This window comes from Haliaeetus albicilla, chromosome 13, assembly GCF_947461875.1.
Source record: "Haliaeetus albicilla chromosome 13, bHalAlb1.1, whole genome shotgun sequence".
Classification (NCBI taxonomy): Eukaryota; Metazoa; Chordata; class Aves; order Accipitriformes; family Accipitridae; genus Haliaeetus; species Haliaeetus albicilla.
The window spans coordinates 40,915,673-40,937,057 of NC_091495.1; the positions used below are offsets into that span (position 1 = coordinate 40,915,673).

The 21,385-nt window shown below is 39.2% G+C and overlaps 1 protein-coding gene across 1 annotated transcript in view; it reads left to right on the forward strand.

Moving 5' to 3' along the window:
- LRRTM4 (leucine rich repeat transmembrane neuronal 4) overlaps positions 1 to 21,385 on the forward strand; it is a 576,595-nt gene that overhangs the window by 70,234 nt on the left and 484,976 nt on the right. The window contains exon 2 of the mRNA XM_069801084.1: positions 12,886 to 12,979. The gene's annotated coding sequence lies outside the window, so the exon portion shown is untranslated. The remainder of the gene's footprint in view (positions 1 to 12,885; positions 12,980 to 21,385) is intronic.

Genomic DNA, 21,385 nt, shown 5'->3' on the forward strand with positions numbered 1-21,385 from the left:
CACCCTGTTAGTGGCTGCATTTTAGTGGCTAGTTAAGAGCTTCTTGGACAATATGCAATTCAAATCGGTACAATTGGTGTCAAACTATATCAAATTTCAGCATGACTTTACTACACTAAAACTGGCTGCCCTTTGTCTTGTTGCTTAAATAAAGCCAATAATATTTACTTGCGTAAGATCTCTGTGGTCTGGAAACAGGGAAGTCACGATGTTTGGAATTCAAAAAGCAAGATCAAACTAGTTGTTCAAGTGCAGAAAAACTACCCTTTTCCCCCCCCCCCCCCTAGAGAGACATGAATGACTGAAGAGGGTAGATTTCATTTAAAAAGGAGGCTAGGGAAAAGACTTTCTCACCAGAGTCTGAATTTCTGGCAAACATGTCATTCCTCTGCTTATTTATCATCTACCCTTCATAAATGTCAAGTGTAATAACAAAAGGTTTTAATAAACCTGTCAGAATTGTTTCATGTCAGATTGAGTGAAAAGGTTATGTATAATAATAAAAACAAGACCTAAACCAATACTAAATTCAGCTTCAGCAGGAGCCCTGGTCTATCCATCTCTCCTGAGAACTTAATGTTTTACTGCTGCATTGGTTAAAAAAATAAATTCTTTTGTAACATGCATTAAAACCTACATCAGAATCACATACGTGCACACAGTACCTAGTAGAAAAAGAAGTATTTTAAGCTAGTACTGATTTCAGTACCGATGACTCAATTTGAGGAGCTGATGACAAGCTCCCTTTCTGAGATATGTCAGATAAGAAATATCCTGGCACCTTAGTGCTCTGAAATTGGGGGGGTGGGGGGGGTGGGTGTTGGTGTTTTTGGGGGGTTTTGGGGTTGGGGGGGGTTCTTGGTGGTTTGGTTTTGGGGGGGGGGTGTTTGGGGTTTTGGGTTTTTTTTTTTTTTGGTTGGGTTTTTTTTTAAGCCAAGAAAGATGAGAATAGTTTTTTTGGAGCCAGTTCAGGAAAGTCAAGTACTTGCCTCACTGCTTGACTTTAACTGGATACGTGCAATTTGTTGCTATTTATTAAAAGCACAGAGTACATCTTATCACTGAGTGAGCTGCTGTCCTCCCACACTTCCTCCAATGCATTTAATTCTCTCCTTTCCATCCGCCTGCATAATTGTTCCATTACAATTGCTTGGGAAAGAAGTAATTGGTTTCAAATGTTCCTGGTTGACCAATTTATATTTGAATACTCAGTTGGGGACCCTGCGTTCTCAACGGAGTGCTTGATGTTGCCTATATTACTGATGGTTCCCTGAGTGCTCATCTTAAAGATTTCCTTCTCACCATGCTACTATTTTCGCTTGACCTTGCGTAGGCATATTCATAAGAGGATGTTGTTGTTAAGATGTTCTGAACTGAATGACTGTAATAAAGTATACAGACTGCCCAGCTCAGATCAGCCATTAGCTGGTATAATTACTGCTCTTGTCCATTTTACTGCTGTTTAATGATTTGTATTATGTTCATTCCCAGAAGCGCAAAATGAGTGGGCCCCAACGCGCTGCATGCTGAATGTGCGTCTCCACAAGGTCTGTGGAGGCAAGACACTTCTATTAACTAAACAGACAAAAGAAACAGTAGGTCAGAGGGATGAATGTGGGTAGGGATGTATCTGAGACTCCGCAGTTTGTCAGTGGCAGGGCTGGGAATAGTCAGCTTATGATCTAGGATGGTGAGTTTCTTCCATTAGCAGTAGAGTTCCTTTACCCTGGAGAGTGGTAGCAGATTGTCAGCTGGTTTTGGAGTGTGTGCGTGATGTACACGTACCTGTGCAGCACGTAGAAATGTGATACGAAGAGCGTTTCAGAAATGTGGAATTTCTGAGCCTCTTTCACTGTCGAGAATAAGTTGCTGCCTATGCCATCTCGCTACTTCTGTGCTGTTCTCCCAGATTTCCATTCCTATTCTCACGCCCCTATCCTCGGGAAAAGAAATGTGTGTGTATTTGGGGCAGCTGACATATTCCACATGGCAGCGTTCCCCTTGCAGTGGCACATATTAAAGCATGCCAAAATGTGAAGTGAAACTCTGATCTCGTCAACCTGCTGATGGTGGCTGCGTTCACATCAGGTTTGGTTGTCTATGTAACATAGAGGTGTTTGATTCCTGTGCTTGTTAGAGAATGACATAAATGTGGGGGTTTGTTCAATTGAAAAGGGAAGAAATGTTTATTAAAAAACATGAATTACTGATTTTATTAATAAGTTGTTCTCTAATTACTAAGTAGCTCCAAACGAGCTTTTTTTTTTTTTCTTTTCCCCCAGGGCCCTAGTGAGAAATGAAGCCCAATAATCTAACTAGCAGAGACTGATGTATTGTTATCTATTTCTTCTTCTCCTTTCTTTACAGCTGTTTAACACTGGCTCTTCATGTTTGATCAAAGATTCGTGTACAGCTCAGGTTATTCTACTTAGCAGTCTAGTGATCAGCAACTGCCTTCTGGGACAACCGAATTCAAACATGTCATGCATACTAGTAGTGTGCTGATAACTTCCCAATGACAGGATTCATGAAATATTTAAAGAGCAAAATGTTTTAGGTCAGGTATATGCTGACAGTAACTAGCTACTGCGCTCTAAATTGGAAGAATGATTATGGTACCAATCAAAGGCAATGAACATCTTCATGTAGGCTGTGAATTCTTTTCTGCCCCAAGTCTCTGCATCTCTGTTAGATGTCTCTGCATCTAATTTTGGTGTTTTGATTCTTGAGTACAACCCTAGCTGCAATGCCAGCGTAAGCTCATTGGATTAAATGTTACTGGAGCTGAAGTTCACGGTCGCTCATTCAGGAATTGTACTAGGCTTTTCCTTCCACTGATGTATCTTGGATATTAAAAGGAGGGATTTGTGGCAGAAGCTGTGTGACAGCTTTAATTAGTACAAAGGCTCCTCATTTGTGAACTCTGATTACGGAGGTCATAGCAGTGTAAAACATCTCATACAGATCCTCTGCAGTCTGATCTTCATATTAAGCCTATGAAATTAAATGGGACTTTGTTGCTTAGTAGTTACTTTGCCCTCTGGTTAGGAGGCGAGGATGCATGTGAGCATCCGTGAGTGAAAAACAAAGATCAATTTTGTTATATCCAAAATATATCCGATAGGTTAAACAGTGAGGTGTAAAACTTGAGTAGAAGGCTGAAATCTGGCTCTGGAACAGATGCAGTACAACAACAAAGTAAGAGGCTTTAATAACGACATGAGTTTGAAATGAAAGGATTAGTTTGTTTTGCAACAAAAGCTAAGGGAAAGAAGTAGCATGAAGCAAAACAAAATAATTTGAGGGGGGGAACCCCTAAAGCTGTTTGGAGAAGTGAGGCTCTAAAGTTCAGCAAGGGCTGTAAAGATTAAGGTGGTAGCTCAAATATTGTGAAATATAATGAGGGATAGAGAACTTATTCTGTACTGTTTACTTATTGCCTTCATTTTCTTGATGTGCTGGATGAAAGATAGGCATGAAAAAGGAGAAGTATGAAAATAAAATAAAACTGATAAGGGAAATTAGGGGGAATTAATGAAGAATGCTTCAGAAATTCTTTTGCTCCCCTTGTTTATTGCTGAATGTTTAGGGGTTCCCGTGACAGCCCAAGGATTTAGATTCCTGACACAAACTATAAATGTTTTACTTCCTTAAGTGACAATGTTAAAGGAGTTTTACTTGGGGATTTCTCTCTTCTGCTCAGGGTATGCTGGCTACTGTTGGTATTACTTAGGGAATGGCAAAGATTTTTCTTTGTTTACAAAGATTATGCTGGGGCCGTTCTCGCTATTATTTAATACATGATGAGGGACTCCTTGGATTTTAACCTGGTCAAGATCTATTATACAGCTGTCACTCATCACAATTCTAGTGCCTATTTACAAGGCAGAGTTGCAGCAGAAGCCTGCAGCCAGCCATTGTTTGTAGTTTCTCCAATTTTGAACTTTCTTCTTGTGTGAAGAGAAATAGTTGCAGAGTTTCTCTGTGATTTATGCTCAGACGTTTTTCATCTGGGAACTCTTGAGAATTGTTTTAGCACTATCACACCTCTCAGATTCATTTTTCTCTGGGAAGTCATTTCTAGAAGGCCAAATTGCTGGGCAGAGACATACTGGGAGAAGGAGGGTGTTAGTGATGAAAGAAATAGTAACATTTGTTTCCTGATATAGATAGTGCTTTAACTGTATTTCTTAGTGATAGACCGATTTCAAATTCTGGTATCTTCTAATTCTCTAGGGGACAAGGCATCCAGTTCTGTAAAACATAACAAATATGTGATATCTTTATTGTGTATTATTTAAGTTTTCTTATGTGCTGTAGGACTTCAGTGAACTGAGGTTTTAAGTTTTCCAGTTGGGTTTGCATCTGCTATGTACTATGTTAGAATACGACAGACAAGATGGGTTTGTGTGCCAAAAGACTACTTGGTGATTTAGACACAAGACAGGAATTTTATTGCTGAAATTTGTTTTCTGGGATGTAGGTCCAGAAAAGAATTTGTCAGAGGGAGAAGGTGCCATAGTTATTCCATTTGTAGTCTGACTGAAAATTACGAAATATATAGGGCCCTATTGTGGACTGAACTCGTCTTGATGAAGGAAGTACTCAAAGAAGAAATAGACTTATAATGTTATTACGCCTGTTTGACACCAGAGTTATGAAGCTCACTGGCTTCATCCGTGCTTAATTTAGTTGTGGCAAAAAGAGATCGCATAGGCCTGATGCCCATTTTTATCAAGGCTATTATTCTGATAGAGAATCTTACTGACTTTTTGTAATGCTGAAATGGAATGAAGGAGTCTCAGTAGAAATGAATGTTAAAGCTTTGGCAATGTATGTTTCTGCTCTACGATGCAATGAAGGTATACATTTTTTAGCGTTCCTTTTATTAGCAATAAAGTTTATACGCCAGCAGTAGTTGAGTAGAAAACTGAAAGCATGGATTTTAGACACAACTGTCTACCACTTAATACTCATTGTGAACACTTGGGGTGCAACAATCTTGTGGGGGCTTTTTTTATGAGTTGAAATTAATCCTTCCTCGTCCTACGTATTGGCAACTTGTGTGCAGTAAAAGCTAATGATTCCCAAATATTAAAATTTAGGTTATAAATAGGAGATTTTCTTGCTGTGGTTTAAATTCTAGTCCATGCCCTAGAAGTTATTGACCTGGAGAGTGACACTGTTGTTACGTACATAATTGGCACACCTTGGATATTTTGTCTTGGTGACAGTTCTTTTGAAAATGTGGGTGCTCAGTCAGGTCCTTAAATAGAAAAATCCACTGAAAATCCAGAAAAATCTGGTTTTATCATTAACAGAAATGGTATAGTTAAAACACGCTTTTTACATTCCAATAAATCTTTAGTCTCTTACCTTCTCTTGACCTCCTAGGAAAACTGATCAAGGGATTCTATAGTAATACTATTGCAGTTGATAATTTAAGACAATGTCTTTATTTTCCGTGGAGCCTGCTACTGACAATATTCAGAACGGATGGTACTGTGGTTCAGATCAATAGATATTTTCTTTTAGTGCTGATTTAGCTTTGACTGGAAAGGAAAGCAATTAAGTCAGGCGTGGAGAATTTGTAAGTGTGCATATATGTATTCATGGAGATGGCAGTTAGATGACCCACTTTTCATGGTAGTATTGAAATAGTAACATGTTTCAAGTAAATATCAAGTGCCATCCAAACAGTTACCATAGTGATGATAAAAGAAATTTAATTTCAGTCAAGTGAATATTCAGTTAATCCAGTTAATTTCCACAAAGGTATTGTATGCTCATTTCCTACCAGTATTTGATGATATTCAAGCACAGATTTTACTACAGATGGCCGACTTTTTTTTTTGTTCTTCTTCTTTAAAGCATTTTTTGTGAAAATACCTTTGTTGAACATTGGCCAATTGCACTGTTACTTTAAGACAATGTTCAATATTTATTAGTTTTCTATATCTTTATGAAGCTAGATATCCAAGTCAGTAAGAAGAGAATGCTCTACGGATCCTCCTTAGGGAGGAGTTACAGCCTGACCTCATTTGTTTGGAGAACAGTAACAGCACAGGACTCAATTTGCAGTTGAATATCTCTTGTTTTCTAATGTTTGAGAATACTGTCATGTACAGATGAATGGACAAGTTCTAATTGATTTGTTCAAGATTTCCCTGGAAATTTCCTGTATAATCTTGGTTAGGCTTCTATTCTTAAGCTTGCATATTCACCTTTCTTGTGAAACGCATAGCTTGCGCACACTATGTGGATTTAAATATCCTCTGTTTAGGATGAAGACATTGCCTGCAAGCAGAATGTGTTAGAGATGGCAAGAAGATGGATCTGCCTTCTATGGAGTTTTTGCCCCCCCCCCCCCAATCTTTCCTGGCCATTATTCCATTATTACAGCAGGATCATAATGAACAAAGTATTTGGCCAGCAATTGTGTCATTCAACAGTGCTGGTGTCTAACAGTGATGTATCTGCTTCCCCCCCACCCCCCTTATTTAAAGATCTTAAGCATTCAAAATTGTTAACCCAAGCAGCATCTATTACCAAGCTTCACAGAAAACTGACTGAAATGGAGTGGCTGTGTTCAGTTATATGTTGATTTCAGAAGGGAAAAAAAAAAAACAAACAAACCAAAAAAACCCCCATGGTGCTTCAAGTACAGTTTTTAACACAATTTGTCCAAAACCCCGATGTTCTTTTTTACTGGTTGCTCTTCTCCATTGTCTTGATTATTCTGATCCATGTAAATGGATGAATTTCATTAGAACCTAAAATAAAATAAGATCCAAGAAGTACCAGAGTACTGATGGTAGCCAGAGTCTGGTAGTCAATAGACTGTTCACAAAGCTCTTTCACAGCAATGAATAATGTTTACATTTTTAAGGGCAAAGGGTTTGTGTTTCTGGAATTAACCCAGTAGGCTACAACTGTTGCAATTATAGCCTAAAGTTAAGGTCTTGCTTTTTCCAGGTTCTGCAGTAGTGTCCAGTACTTCAGGGTTATGCAAATCATCACTGGGTTTTGGCTTCCATTTAGATTAAGCTAGTAGAAAACAGCAATAAGCGTGGGATTTGATACAGTTTTGGGGCTTTATTTTTTTGTCATCTTGTTTTTTATACAAAAACTTATGGAGCTTTAGAACAAGAAGCTGTTATACTGAAACCCATTTGGCAGCACTTTAGTTTTCCCTTATGTACTCCAGATCCCTAAAAGGGCCAAGTGTATCCTGGTACAGCACCAGTCCTGTAATGGTCTCCTGTGATGATGAATCTGTGGCTGTAAAGTTGATGATTACATTCCTTCTGAACTACTTCAGTTCTTAATGTTGCTTATGTTTAAAAGCACTGAGCAATTATTGAGTAGCCTCGTCTCACCTGAAAGACCAGAAATGTATGTCTTAATGAAATATAAAGATAATTCATGAACTGCAGCAGACTGCAGGATCTTTCCTTGAGACGTGACAGCTGGAAGGTAGGACCACTTTGAGGGATGTCCTTGAAGACACAACAAGGGATAAAGAGGTGCTGTTAACCAGGGAAGGTAACAAGTTATTTTTTTTCTGCTCTGTGTCACACAGGAAACTTCAGCAAGCCTGTGCCTATTGCTATGTGTTACTATACTCCTTTAAAAACAGTGGATTTTGTTAATGGTTGCTACTAATGATAAATATTTATTTCCACTTTAAAAAGGAATGCCATTGCTGCTGTCTTCAGAATGTCCTTGAGTACATTTTTAGTGTGACTTTAATCAAATGTCATTTTAACTCTAGTCCTATTCTGCAAATCTCTAGTGAAATTCTATTAATTTTCAATTAAACTTCAAGTAAACCAATTAGCATTTTCATTTCTATAGAGCAACAAAGGCAGAATCTGTAATGAGTCTATCCAGTTGCTCACAGAGGAATAAATGGTCTGGATAGATTTCTTCAGTGTATCTTTCTCAGAAACTTTGTCAAGTATATTACCTTTATCATTTTCTCCTCTGCTTTAGGCTCCAAATTGGATTTCCTGTGGTGTACAAAACTGTATTCAGCCACTTCTTTCCCTAAGCTGTATTCCAGTATTCTTTCTGCTTTCATTGCAAATCTTTAACATTGCACCAGTGTGTTTTTTACCAAAGTCAAAACGGTGTCTAGCTGAGGCAGGCACTGTAAAACCCTTCTTGTCCTGAACAACTTCAGGACCTCAGTTTGACAGGAGGCAGGAGAAGGAATTTTATCTTTTCATTCTAGATACATGAATAGAAGTGTCTGAATTATCACAGCTGGAAACAGACTCAGTCCCAGATTGTTTCTGTCTCCATCCAGTATTTCATCCTCTCTTCCACTTTCCCTTATTGCTACCTCCTCCTCACAGACAGACGTGATCCCTGCCCTGAAGAGCTTCATTATAAAGAATATATAGTCCCTGAGAGGGAATCCTGGAGTTCTTCCAGGGTGGGTATGGTATCATAAACTTTCATCATTACTTCAAGCTGCAGCTGTCTGTAGTGGTCTGCCTCTCTTTTAATGTTGTGCTCATCTAATTATTGGGTGCTGTAGTCCCCTACCCTCGCTTGTGCCAGCTCCAGTGCTTCTCTGACCCTGTATAGAGCTGTTGGAGGTCAGTAAGCTTAGCAGAAAGCTAATTACTGTTTGTTTTTTGTTTTTTTTTTGTTGGGTTAGTCTTGTGCCAGGTTAGCTGTATGAAATGGATCCACTTAAGCTGCTGTGGAACTGCAGCTCAAATTAGCGTTGTAGCCAAGCTGTAGTTCTGCTCGTCTCTTCCAGTATCCTTTCAACTTGAAAGCGTGAGACAGACTCACCCTGGCTAAGTTACATACTGAACATGAACTCTGGAGTCAGGAAGCTGGTCTGCTGAGGTTCCCTCGGTAGTTGAGAGAGGACTGTGCTCTCCGAGGAACACTTAGAGCACCTCAGGCAGTACTTTCTGTGAAATCCTAACGACAGAGCTAGTTTCACTGAGCGAAGAGGATTTCCGCAAAGCCCGGCCACCTAATTCAAATAATAAAGTTATTTCTGCTTACAGCAAAGAGATTTGGCTCAACCAAGTGTAAACCGGACAGCCCTGGGCTTGCAGAGGCACCAGCAGCTCTGACCGGTAGCCATCACCACAGAACGGGAGCCCATCTCTCACACCGCTGGTGCCGCAGCAGTTTTCAATGCTGTCGTCCTCTTTGCCAGACCACCGTGGGCGTTGGCTTGTTGAACGCCTTCCTCTCTTGTTTTTGTATTATTTTGCTGGTAATGTGAACAAAGTGGGTTTCCTCAGCTGTCAGAAAAGTGCAAGTATGCAACATAGGCTTTTGTAATAAAGCTGTTATCTCCAGCAGAAGCTGGCACAGAACACGCTTGCCTCTGTAATTTGGATGCTTCAAGGCGGTGTGCAGCGTTCGGAAGCAGCTATGTCTCAGGACAAATCCCTAATTAAGGATCCCCTGACTGTTTCCCAAAGCATTCATGAGGTGGGAAGGGGAGAAGAAATAACGTGGGTTATGTTTTGACAAGCTTTACAAATATACGGCGACAGCACCTCTGCTGTGTATCTGTTGCTTCGGTGTGTCAGGCCACTTGCAGTGAGATTTTTGGCATCCAATTCGAGCTGTAATGCCTGACAGTGTGTGTATCTAATGTGTGAAAGAGCCTTATTCACCTGAAGAATGGATAAAGGGTTAAGTTACCGGACTTAAAAATTGGGAAGCCTTGCAGCTGGGGCTGCTGGTAGTGCCTGTGGAAGGAGCTAGCTCCCATGGCAGCTGGGTGGGAGGCAGGCTCCTTCCCTGTATTAAAGGCTAGTGCCTGGGGCAGCTTTTGCTTTGCTTGGCTGTCTGGTTTATAGTTAGTGAGGGTAAATTTTTTTTTTTTTTTTTTGTGAGGGGTCGCTGCTTTCTGCTGTTGCAGAAAGCCTGTCTGTCAGAGCTGAGGAGCTGCTGTGCCGTGTGGGGCCTTTGCCGGGTTTTGCTCCGACCTCTGCGGGACAGTTGGTGGCAGCACCTGAGCAGGAGAGAGGAAACCTGCAGAAGGTATTTTCTGAAGCCTGAGAGCAGAGGTATTGCCTTTCGGTGGTCTGCACCGGCTGCGATCAGCAGGGGTTTGGTAGCGGTGTGGGGGGGAGGCCACAGGGCTGGCCTGTGTGGGAGGCCTGAGCCGGTCGCAGCCGGTTCCAGCCGGCCCGGCGGCGGACAAAATGGAGGTGCTGCCTGCCTCGGGCTTCAACTGCTGGAGGGAGCGCACGGCAGCTCGGCGAAAACAGGTTTGAGACAGGGCAGGAGGTGTCGGGACAGCGGACGCGTGAGGTGATGCCGGAGGAGAGGAGGAGGCAGGGGCGGAGATAGGGGAGGGAGGCACAAAGTGGGAGTGAAGCTGTGGTGTTTTCGCTAATCGCTTGCTTAATTCTTGGTTGTCTATTTCTCAACACCACAGCCAGTAATTAAAAGTTTATGCGAATTGGCAGTAAATGAAGTGAAATTCCCTGACTCTGAGACAGTTTTGCCTGTGACACTAAGATCCAAAGATGGGGGGGAAAAAAAAAATGTGGTGCCAAATACCCCTGTGAGGTTTCACTGTTTGCAGTTGTAGCGGTAAAGTTTTCAAAAGCTCCTAAACAAGTCTCAGTGGGATGTGCAGGTTTTTAAGGTGCTCAACTTCTTCAAATTTTATTTGTCTATGCTATCAAGAAGCTAAATACTCAGAAACAGTAAAACATTTGTGTCTGAGGTGAAGTCCTCACTGTGTTTTGTTGAGCCAGGATGTGACTGAGAGAAATGGCGTTTCACTGACACGGCATTTGGCCCTTTCGCATTACAGTTCACGCAGACCGTCCGGCAGAGTAGTTAAGTGACCATAACTTGTAGAAACAGGAGAAATCATGTTAAAGTAAATAGAGCAAAGAATGTATGTGTTTGGGCAAGAGGGGATTTTTACAGTATTGTTCTGCTATTTAAGGAGAGAACAGTGGGGTGGAGAAAATCCAGACGGCCTGTTGCTATCCCTAATAACATACTGAAAGATAAAATGCAGCAAAGATGTAATCCAGCCAAGAGGTTAGGCGGATTAGCAGAGAAAGTACAGCGATTGGTTGGCCGAGTGTCTGTCTTGAAGCTTGGAAAGCAAAACCAAAGAGCAATGAAAACACTTGATTGAGTCTTTCTGATATCTGAGGCGAAAGGATGCACCAAAATGTAAAGCAGTGTGTGGCAGTGACACATGGGCTCTGGTGTTGCAGAGATGTGACTGACTGCTAATGAGCCAACAGTCACTGCGTTGTTCCACATGATGTAAGTGAAAATCTTCCTGCTCAGCACCTATGCCCTGGGGCAGGCATCCAAATGACATGCAAGCAGGCAACATGACAATCAGTGAGCTATTCTAGGTGGGTAATACGTGCTGAGCATAATAAAATTGAATCCACATCTTGGAGGTTATGTGGGTCTTTCTGATGACTCCATTCCTGAGGTAATGTTTCAGTTTTAAGGTATCAATCAAATCACTTAAAAATTTCTTTCTATCGTTATCAAAACTATTAAGTAGCCTGATGAGACAAAAAGGTGGAACACATTGCGCTAAAGGTTCTACGTTTCATGTTAGTTTTGCCCACGTGACTGTGTTAGTCTGAGTTCAGTCTCACTGAAGCGAAAGACTCCTGAGTTATGCCACTGTGAATGAGAACAGCATCCTTTTTTAAGAAAGAAGTTCTATGCAAATCCTTTTTCATTTTCTTTTGACATTTTGTTGCAGCAAAAAGGCCTATGCAAGGTTATTAATGCTACAGGTTATAGGATTGACCTTATGTTTGACAGAAAGCCATTCTCAATTCTGAGTTACTTTTGGGTCACATTTCTTTGTATGGTACATGTTAAGCTTGAAAGAAGTTGGTTTTCTTTTTGTTTGTTTGTTTGTTTGCTTGCTTAGGAGTTCTAAGCACTTAGCTCATTTCTGCCTGACAAGTCTTAGTTGTAAAGAACAGAATGCTATATTCTTTGAACTGAAGGGATTTTTGAAAATCTTAATATGAATGTTTCCATTATTTTAATAATAATATGTGATATTATGTTGTGTGATATGAAAATATGGAAATTGAGCATTATGTGGGAAAATTGGGACAACCCGAAGGTGTTCTCTTATACTCTTGAGGTTATATTCTAAGGGTTTGGAAGTAAGATAAATCTCTTTGATTTTGATTTTGAGTAAGCAGTGATCACACCTAGATGCATTTCAGTGCTGCTCTTGAGATCTTGATTCTCCTAAGCCATCTCTAGTCCACTCATTTTTATTAGAGCAGAGTTGGTGCAGGATGCTACACTTTGGGTGTAGTCATGATTCGTGCTTACTTTGTCCTAAAGTAGGCGTTGACAGAAGGTGCATCACAGGAGAAGACTTGGCTCTGGGTGGCTTTTGTGTTTTAACAGCTGAACCAACATGCCTTACGTTTTAGATTATGTATATAGTGAAGCATTTTAAAATGGTGGCCTTGAGCAGACTAACAGCATTGCTGTGACCTCTGGTATTTGGAACTATTGATAATAATAATAATTTGGGAGTTGCTTTGTGGTCCCCTGATGAAAGTGAATGTGCAATTAGATATTTGAATTAATTATGTTGCACTTGAGTTAAGATGCCAAAAGGGTAAATGAGTCCCCCAGGGGCTCATGACAAGTTGGTGGCAGAGCTGAAAATAAAACACAAATATCTTCCCCTCCATGCCTTCCCTTAGCCATAGGAAAAAACCTGGTAATTGCTCTTACTTTACTTTTTTTTAAGGAGGGGCCATGTGTTCCAAAGTACAGGCTAGGCAAAATGCCAAGCATTGAAGAAAGAACAGCTTTGCATAAGCAGTATTTGCTTTTGGTTGTCCTCAGTGTTTTTCTGTCTGTCTCCCACAGACTGAGAGGGGATGCTTTTCAATGGAAAATGTACAGTACAGTCAAAGAGCTGAAGAGCCTATAGAGAGCTCCATTTGCAAATTCTTCGTTGAAGGTAAGTTATATAAATATACTTCCGTAAATCAATTTAATTTCTATGATTGAGGTGACAAATTGGAGAAAACAACCTAGTGACAAACTATTGTAATTATAGAAAATCAGCCAGTCAACTAATTGAAGTAACAATCTATCAACAAAATTTATGTATTTAAACACCATGCTACATACAGTAATTACAAGGGTAAAGCCAGTGAAATGTTGTCTTCCCCTTTACAAGGGGAAGAAATAAGTGGAAGTCTGAACTTCTTAAGGCTCTGTTTTATAAGTTGTGTAAAAGTAAGTTTGTGTCATGCTTTTGTTGCTGCTTAAAGCAGTCAGCTGTAGGCAGAAACTCTGAATATTGGGTGAGATCTTAGAACCAGTGAACTCTCTGGAAAGGAATTTTTATTTGGTTTGTGGTCCAGTAAGAATTCTTGTGACATGAGTTTTAATAGGTTGTGACGAGTGTATCTTCTGTTGATGTACGGTGTTCTTCCCCAGATGTACATGGAATACTATTTTCCGAGCAGCAGTAATCGTAGTTAATTATTATTAAAATTGGTCAGTTATTAATTGTTACTATAATTGATCATTTTGAGTAAATAAGGTCTTAATTTGCGTTCACGCAGAATTTTTTTGTGCTTATCCCTAACACAAGGAAAAATGAGTGGGAGCAGAGGTGGTTCTGCTTAGCTAGAGTTATTTTTGACATAATGTATAATTATGTCTGTAATTCCATTTAGTACAGTGCAAATGCAGTAAAAGAGGCTAAGTATAAGCATGACTTCCCTTGTACAAGTATCCTAACATTCTGACACAGTCATGGAATGCAAGAGGTGGAGTTCTTATGAGTAGGCTCGTGCCCTACTCTACCAGTAGGCCCATTAAGAACATTAAGCCCTTTTGCGCAATGAAACAGCATTACTGATTTAAATAAGGCGCAAAAGTGAAGGAAGAACACTGCTACTTTACCTTTGGACTGCAGAGTGTTTCTCCACAACAATGCTAGAGAAGAAATAGCCTTTACTGCAATGTTAACAGAAACTGTGCCACTGATAATGCTCTGTGTAAACACTTTGCAAAAAGCTGGTGGTATAAATAGCAGAGAAGTAAAAAAAGCACACGGGGACTTGTTCAGGTTCCCAGCAGCTAGAATTTTCATTATCTTTACAACACAAACCAAGACAGTATCAAAGACAGTGCCAAGACACAGTCGCCATGATAAAGCATTTACACATGTGTTCTTTTCTTGAAAAATGGTGCAAAAGAGAGAGGAGATTATGAACTTCAAAGAGCTGCCTTTAAGCTAGGAATATTTATACACAAGCTGTCAGAAAACTATTTTTCCCTGGCTAACATAGGAACAATCTTCACTTGAGCCAAGTCTCTAAGTGAAAGCTAGAGCAATACGCAGCCTTGAAACTTTGCATTGAGTTTTGGCAATTAGACAGCTGGGATGGCACTGATGTCAAACATCATTAATATAGTGAATGTATGCATGTGTGCAACAGTCGTTTCAGATGCTGCACCTGTGTTGGTACATTTGCTTTGCTGTCCAGATACATGTATCACAGCTACAAGCACCAATAACAGAGGTTATTTTGAAAGACTTCTTCAGAGGAGCACAGGTAAACTGAGGTGGTTCATTCTGTAGGTGTTTCTCATTCTTCTTTAGGAGATTGCCAGTAAAGGAAGGAAAGGCAAGCAAATTGAAAGCTAGGATAGATGATGTCATTCTTCTTTCACCAAAGGAGAGCAGTTAGGAGGAATTCAGCAGGTCGCTGAGACTAGGGCAAAAGTCAATCAGATCAGAAGTGTAAGGAAAGCTCCAGACTGTTGTTCTGTTGTTCAGCCCCAGCATAGGTGTAACATTGGTGCCTCTGGAGTCTTTAAAAAGCAAGAAGGAAGTGCGAGGGTGGTTTTTTTGGTTGTTTTTTTCTTTTTTTTAGTTTTGCACGCCTGGAGTATTATGCGTTGAGAATGTAACAGGTAGGCTAGTCCATTCTGGGTGTTTTATAGGATAATATATCTTGCCCCATTATTTGGCAAGAAGCAGGTTAAATACATTCAAAATACAGTCAGCTTTTCCTCATGGCTTCAAAGATACATGGTTGTTTTTTGCAGAGAGGGGATTTTTAGTCATTGAATGCCTTATTGAATGTGCTAGAAGGTGTCAGTTTTAGGAAGGTTTTTTTCTGTAAGTCTCCAAACATTTTTGCAAAGCAAAAACTATCAAAATGTAATCCCCTAAGGAACTGAAAACCAAAGTTAAACAGCATTCTTTGATTAACTTTTCCAATGGAAGCAGAATTAGGCCACTGCCCAACACTTTCGCATATGATTTTATTTAAGACTTCTGAGCTAATTTTACTGACCTTATTCAGTATTTCATTTCATAACCAGTTCCACTTATATCAGTAGTAGCGTATGGGCATTTAATTTTTTTTCTGATGTATTTCTTAGTCTTGAAACATTCACATCCTAATTCTCTTTGTCCTTGTATTTAGTACATGCAAAGTTGTCATGAAAATGTATTGGACCTTTTGAGTGATTCTTTGCTATAACATTCTTCTCTCACTCCCTGGCACAACTTGGCTTGCTCTCCTCTTCATGATAAGATTCATAGTTGGAAACTTTTTGTGGTCTATGTGTTTATTTTACCCTCACTATTTTTGATATGTATCTGCAGAGAGAAATGGGCAATGTGTAGCCATTCGGTAAAGGCTGAATCTTATTTTAGTAAGAGTTATGCAAACGCATTTAACTTGTTTACTGAACAAACATATATTCACAAAGCTTTGAGTTACACCGTTGACTTCTACTACAATGTAAAGGGGAAATGAAGACAGGGATAAAAGTGGGAAAATAAAAAAAGGAGGGATGACAAAAGTGCCATTTTTTCTCTTAAGAACAAAGCTGTTTTACACTCAGCCACAAACCCCATCTTTCTTGGTAATATATATATTTAGAATGATTTAAGAATACTTTAGTATTTTAGGATTGCAGGATTTCTGAAGCTGTGCACTTTTTGTAGGGCTTTGAATAGATGAAGTACTATCTTAGGTATTGTCCTCCATTACTGTACTATCTGAACAACTCTTAATCTTTAATGTACTTACTCTGACAACACCTCTGTGAGTTACAGAAGTTCTATTATTCTTTTCACAAGTGAAGAACTAAGGAACAAAATGGTTCAGATGGAGATTTTCTTTTTAGGCTCCTTACCTTGATTTGAGTGAGAACTATGTTATTTAAGTGTTTTCTCCGTTTGCATTTAAGTTTGTGAGTGGTGCAGTGCTAATTGGGGCAACATCTACATTCCTTAAAGAAAAACAAAATAGGAAGGTCAGTGAATAAGGAATGTTTGGGTAAAGTCAGGGAAAATGAAATGTTTTTTTTTTTTAATACATGGTACGAATTAATCCTTTTTGCAAAAGGTAAATAGAATCTGAACTGCTTTTTAGAGGAACTAATTGGGAGTTAGGGGGCTTACATGACATGAAGCCTGGGATAGCACATTGACACCTTTTCCTTCAAATTCTAAAATAATTTGAAGTGATTTTTCTAAATATAGAAGGGGGGAATTGAAAAATCTCAAGTAGAGGCATGTATCACTTTAGATGATCATTCTACTAGGCTTTAGCTGGCTTTGTGTAGGGGGGAAACCCCCCCCCGCACACTCCTCTAGTACCCAGATGTAGTAAACCAGTCTGTGATCGACCTAGACTGCCTAAAGTGTGCTGAGATTTGTTGGGCTGGTGAACAAAATTGAGTCTCCATTTATGTGGTTATTCCCTAGAAGTAGAACCTGCATGGTTTGGGTTGCTGTCCTGCAAACATGGCTTACAAAGCTGCCAGGACGCAAGTGTAGCCACTACGCTTCCCTCTTCCCCAGGTGAGCTGGCACCTCTTTAAAACAGCTATACAAATATATTAATTTTTTCTCCTACCTTTGTCTGTCATATAATTTGATTGTACATTCCCGATGGAGCCCTGATTTTAAGTATGATTTCTTATAACTAATAAACTGTATAACCGGCTTATGGTTTTCATTATATATGGTTTGAACTTTATGATTTTTTTGACCCAGAAACAAGAAAGCTTATAGCAATGCCTGAAGTCTTTGTGCAGTGTATTACTTCAGAGTCCCAGGAAGACATTTTTTTCCCAGGTCAGCAAATGCTTGTAGGTTTTGATAGATATTCTCAATTATGTCTCCAAAAATGAATTATGAGTTGTGAAAGGAACAGAATATATATGCTTTTAAGTCTTTGGGGGATTCAACTGTGTAGTCCCAGAGCTGTTTTCAGAAAGGAAAGAAAAAAAGCCTTATTACTTGCACTAGTAGTACTGATGAAGGTTGATGTGGAGTGCATGTTGTATGTATTTGCAGGTGTGTTCACGTTGACTGAAAATGGTTTATCAGTGTGTCTTTTTTAAAAAAAAAAGTTTTTCATCAAAATGGGACTTATTGAGGGAAATGACTTTTTATAAACATACTTTGCTTTTCTTCAATATGAAGAAAAAAATCCCAATTTACAACATACCGACACTGCCCCTGCAGTACCATTTGGTGTCATCTTGCATGTGTCCAGTGAGTGTGGGACTGACTGAGACTCCAGAACTTGGACTTCTACTGCAACCCATGCTAGGGCTCTACTTAGAGTTGTTGATCAAGTCAAATTACTTGGTTTTATTTTTGTATTTATTTAGTGGAAAAAAAGGAAATTGATTTCTTTAGTTGCTTTGAGATTCACTCACAAATGTTGTATCCATTGGCTATTTATATATCTATATTATCTATAATAGACTGAATAATCATACATGCAGGTAGTAGATAATAAATTACACTATGATGATTTGTTGTGGCTTTTTTCAAGGGATTCTGATAAGACTAAGCATCAGATTGCCATGCATTTTCTGTCATAATTGGATGCTTTATTTTTTTTAAGAAACCTCTGTTTTCATGCACAAAACTTCATTTTTTGTAGAGACGAGATGTCATCAAAAAAGATCTCTTGTAGGTCAGTCAGACTGTATGGGATGACTTAATTCTTTTTTTGCTGGTGAGACTATTTTGTAGATTCATACCTGTATGTTAAGTAGGTAACGTAATATCCTAGTTAGCAGTCAGAGAGAGTTGCCAATACTCAAAGACTTGTCTTATTTTGTGGGGCTTTCCTTGAAATTTAGATCCATCTAACGCTGGGAGGGAGGGGAAACCAAGCTGCTTGTGGCTAGAGAAGAAAAAAGGCTAGTGATATCAGCTGTTCTTTATCAGTGGAGATAAGATGATCCCCTTCACTATTATCTGTTTACTTTCTGTCTAATTTGCAGCCCCTTTCCTGTTGCTGAAAATCAGCCTATGGACCCCCCCTCCGCCTTCTTCCACTCAGGTTGAATTTCTGTTCTTGCTACTTTCCTCTGCACTGTTTTCAGTTGATGTGCATCTTTTATTGGTCTGTATCTGTCCAAGGAAAATGCAGTTCTGTAGCCAAATTCTTACTGGTGATGGACAGAGTTGTGTGTCTTCAGCTTTTGTGGTCAGGATCTTCCAACCTGGAAGAACTTGAAAGAAAAAGTCCTTGATCTGTGAAACTTAGGACACTTTAAGTGAATGAGAGCTTCCAAGAACCTTTATTATTTTTAATATTTTGGCTTTATGTGTCTATGAATGTTACTTTTTTTCTTCCTATACTTTTAATGCAGCAGGAGGAAAAAATAAAATAAAATATGGTCCTTCTAAATAAAATGGTAGCAATTGAGCTTACATTATTTGTGCAAGCCACAGTCTGAAGTTGAAGTACTATATTGTTTTTAAACCAGCTAGTGTCTTATGTGGAGATTACGAGAACTTGAAGTGGAGCGACAGTTAAGGAACACAGTTTTAACAGCAAAAGGTGATTTTTATGAGGATTTATTTTACATTCCTAACACTTACTGTGCTGCTCAGTAGTGCAGATCATTTTGGCACTTTGCAGTTCCGTTAAAGGTACAGATTTTCAGAAACAAGAGTGTGTAGTGTGTGTGACAGTAGGCTGCAATTAAAACCTTGGATATTGAATGGTAAATGAGAAGAGTTGGTTTGGGGCATCAAAAGAAAGAATGCACTAAGTATATACCGACTATTGAAAGCTCTTTAGTGCTTTTTGCCGTATTCACTGATTAGATCGAACGGAGTATATGTGTAATGTAATGACTAAGCAAGCAGCCTGTTTGGTACTTCAAGTAGCATTTTCTAAATGAAGTTATTTCTAGGCTGTTCATGGTCCATGGAACGATTACCTCCCGAGGTGAAAATAAAACATCTTGAGTGTTTCGGACAGCATCTTTGATACTACTGCAGCCAGGAAGTCTCATAATAAAATGTTTTACCTTAAACAAGGTGTATGTGGGGAAACACCCAGAGACTAAGCCACCACCACAGGATCCTTCTTTGAGAAAATGCACTATATTTTGGATTGGTTGCAACTGTATGTGTTCACTGGATCACTCTTGGGTTTAACAGGAGCTGTGAATGCTCAATGTTGAGAAGAGAGTTTGGAAAGCAGTTTGAAATGCATAAGGAGCAACTGTATCAAACCCAGTAACATATGAGCATGGCTGTTGCTGCTTTTTGAAGCATTTTCCGTTGATGAAACTGTCCAAAAATACCGTGCATAGGGTAATGAACAGAATTAATAACCTGTTTTGCCCAAGCTTCTGTATGCAGCACCTGAATTTGAAGTTGCATGGTAATATGCTTGGAGGCATACTTTGGGAAGTTATACTGACTATGGAAAATATAGTAAAGCTTTTAAGCTCTGGGAGTTCATAAGTTTTCCCCTTGTCTCTTTATTCTGGCAGTAGCCATTTACAACTGCCTTTTTTAGCCACAGGAAATCCCTTCTTTTGAAGTGAAGAGGTATGTGAAATGTATTCCCTCTGAAGGAAACATCTGTGCTTCTTTGTGAATCATCAGCCAGAAAGGGTGTTGTATATGTTAATCAGCTTAACCATGTTAATGGTAAGGAATGATATTTATTTTCAGGTGGGAGTAGGTGCTGTTTGACACCTAAGGAAGTAAGATTGAGACTATAAATTAATGCAGACATCTGCAAAGACCTACTGCTATGAGTTGTCTTTTTCTTTCTGTTTAGCTGCTTGCCTGAGTGTGTTTAGATTTAAAAAAAAAAAAGGGGCAAAACCATGCATATCAGTAAAGTCTTCAGTTAATCAGAATTTGATTACAATAAGAGCTCAGAAATCATCATACAGGGTTGTTAATTATTAGAAAGATGATGTTGTATGTTGAAGTAATTGCAGTAAACAGCCCAGCTGGAAAAAAATTGTTCAGATTTTCAGCCACTAAACTGTATACTTTGAGCTTGTTTCTATCCCTGTCTGTTAATTGCTTCCTTGTTAATTTATTTCTTATTTTGTATTATGTAAATGCCTGACATTTACCACCTAGAAAAGTACATCATTGTCCTAGGAATTTTTTAGACACAGGAGAACACACTGTTCTCTGAACGACTTCCTAAATATCTGTGTCGTTTTTGTGTAGTTAATAGTATCCTTTTTATATCTTGGGTATTTAAGGTACTATTTTTTGGGGCCTGTCTCTGTTTCAGGTGAAATCAGCTGGCCCTGGCCACACACTGGGTTAGTGGTAGAACCAGCAGATGACTCCCTGATCCTGTGAGTCTCTGGAGCTTTTGGAAAAAAAACATTTCTTTCAGAAATCTTTGGGCCCAGGCATTTTTGCCTCTCCTTAAACACAGTCTGCCCTGCACTTGCCTTTGGTTCAGGATTGCTGGACTTCAAGGTGATTAAAAATGCTATTTATGTATTAATCTTCACCTCTTCAGTAAGTAACAAAGTTCTCTAATGGATTATAAATTTCTGCCTTATTTTACTAGTGCTTAAGTGTATAAGCCTCTGATGTTGAGATGTAATGTTGAGGCTGAAATATTACACCCCTCCTGAATTTTGACATAAACATGATCTGCTAGGAGTGAGAAAGTGATACAATTGTTTATTTTATAACTTCCTGCATGGACATTTTCACCTTAAGTAAGATCACTTAAGTGCATTGAAAGGTAAGTTGTTTCACACCAACTATGAGGTATGGGTTTATGTGTATAGCATTGCGAAGGATCTCCCGTTAAGTAGGAATTTGTAGTGGTAGTACAATGGTCTGTGAATATCTTTCCCTGTTCTAATTTGAGCTCTTGAAATAGGTTTAAGTAGTTCATAAGCCTCTTGTTCCCCTGCCAGGGGTTTGTATTGCAAATAAAAAATATTGGTGGGGTGTGGGATGCTAGCAAGAAATTTGAAGGACAAAGGTTTAATTCCTCATGACTTTGTGCATTTCGCTTAAACTATGACTTTGCTGGAAGCTGTATTAGAAATACTTTCTTGCAGTGTGAGGATATGGACA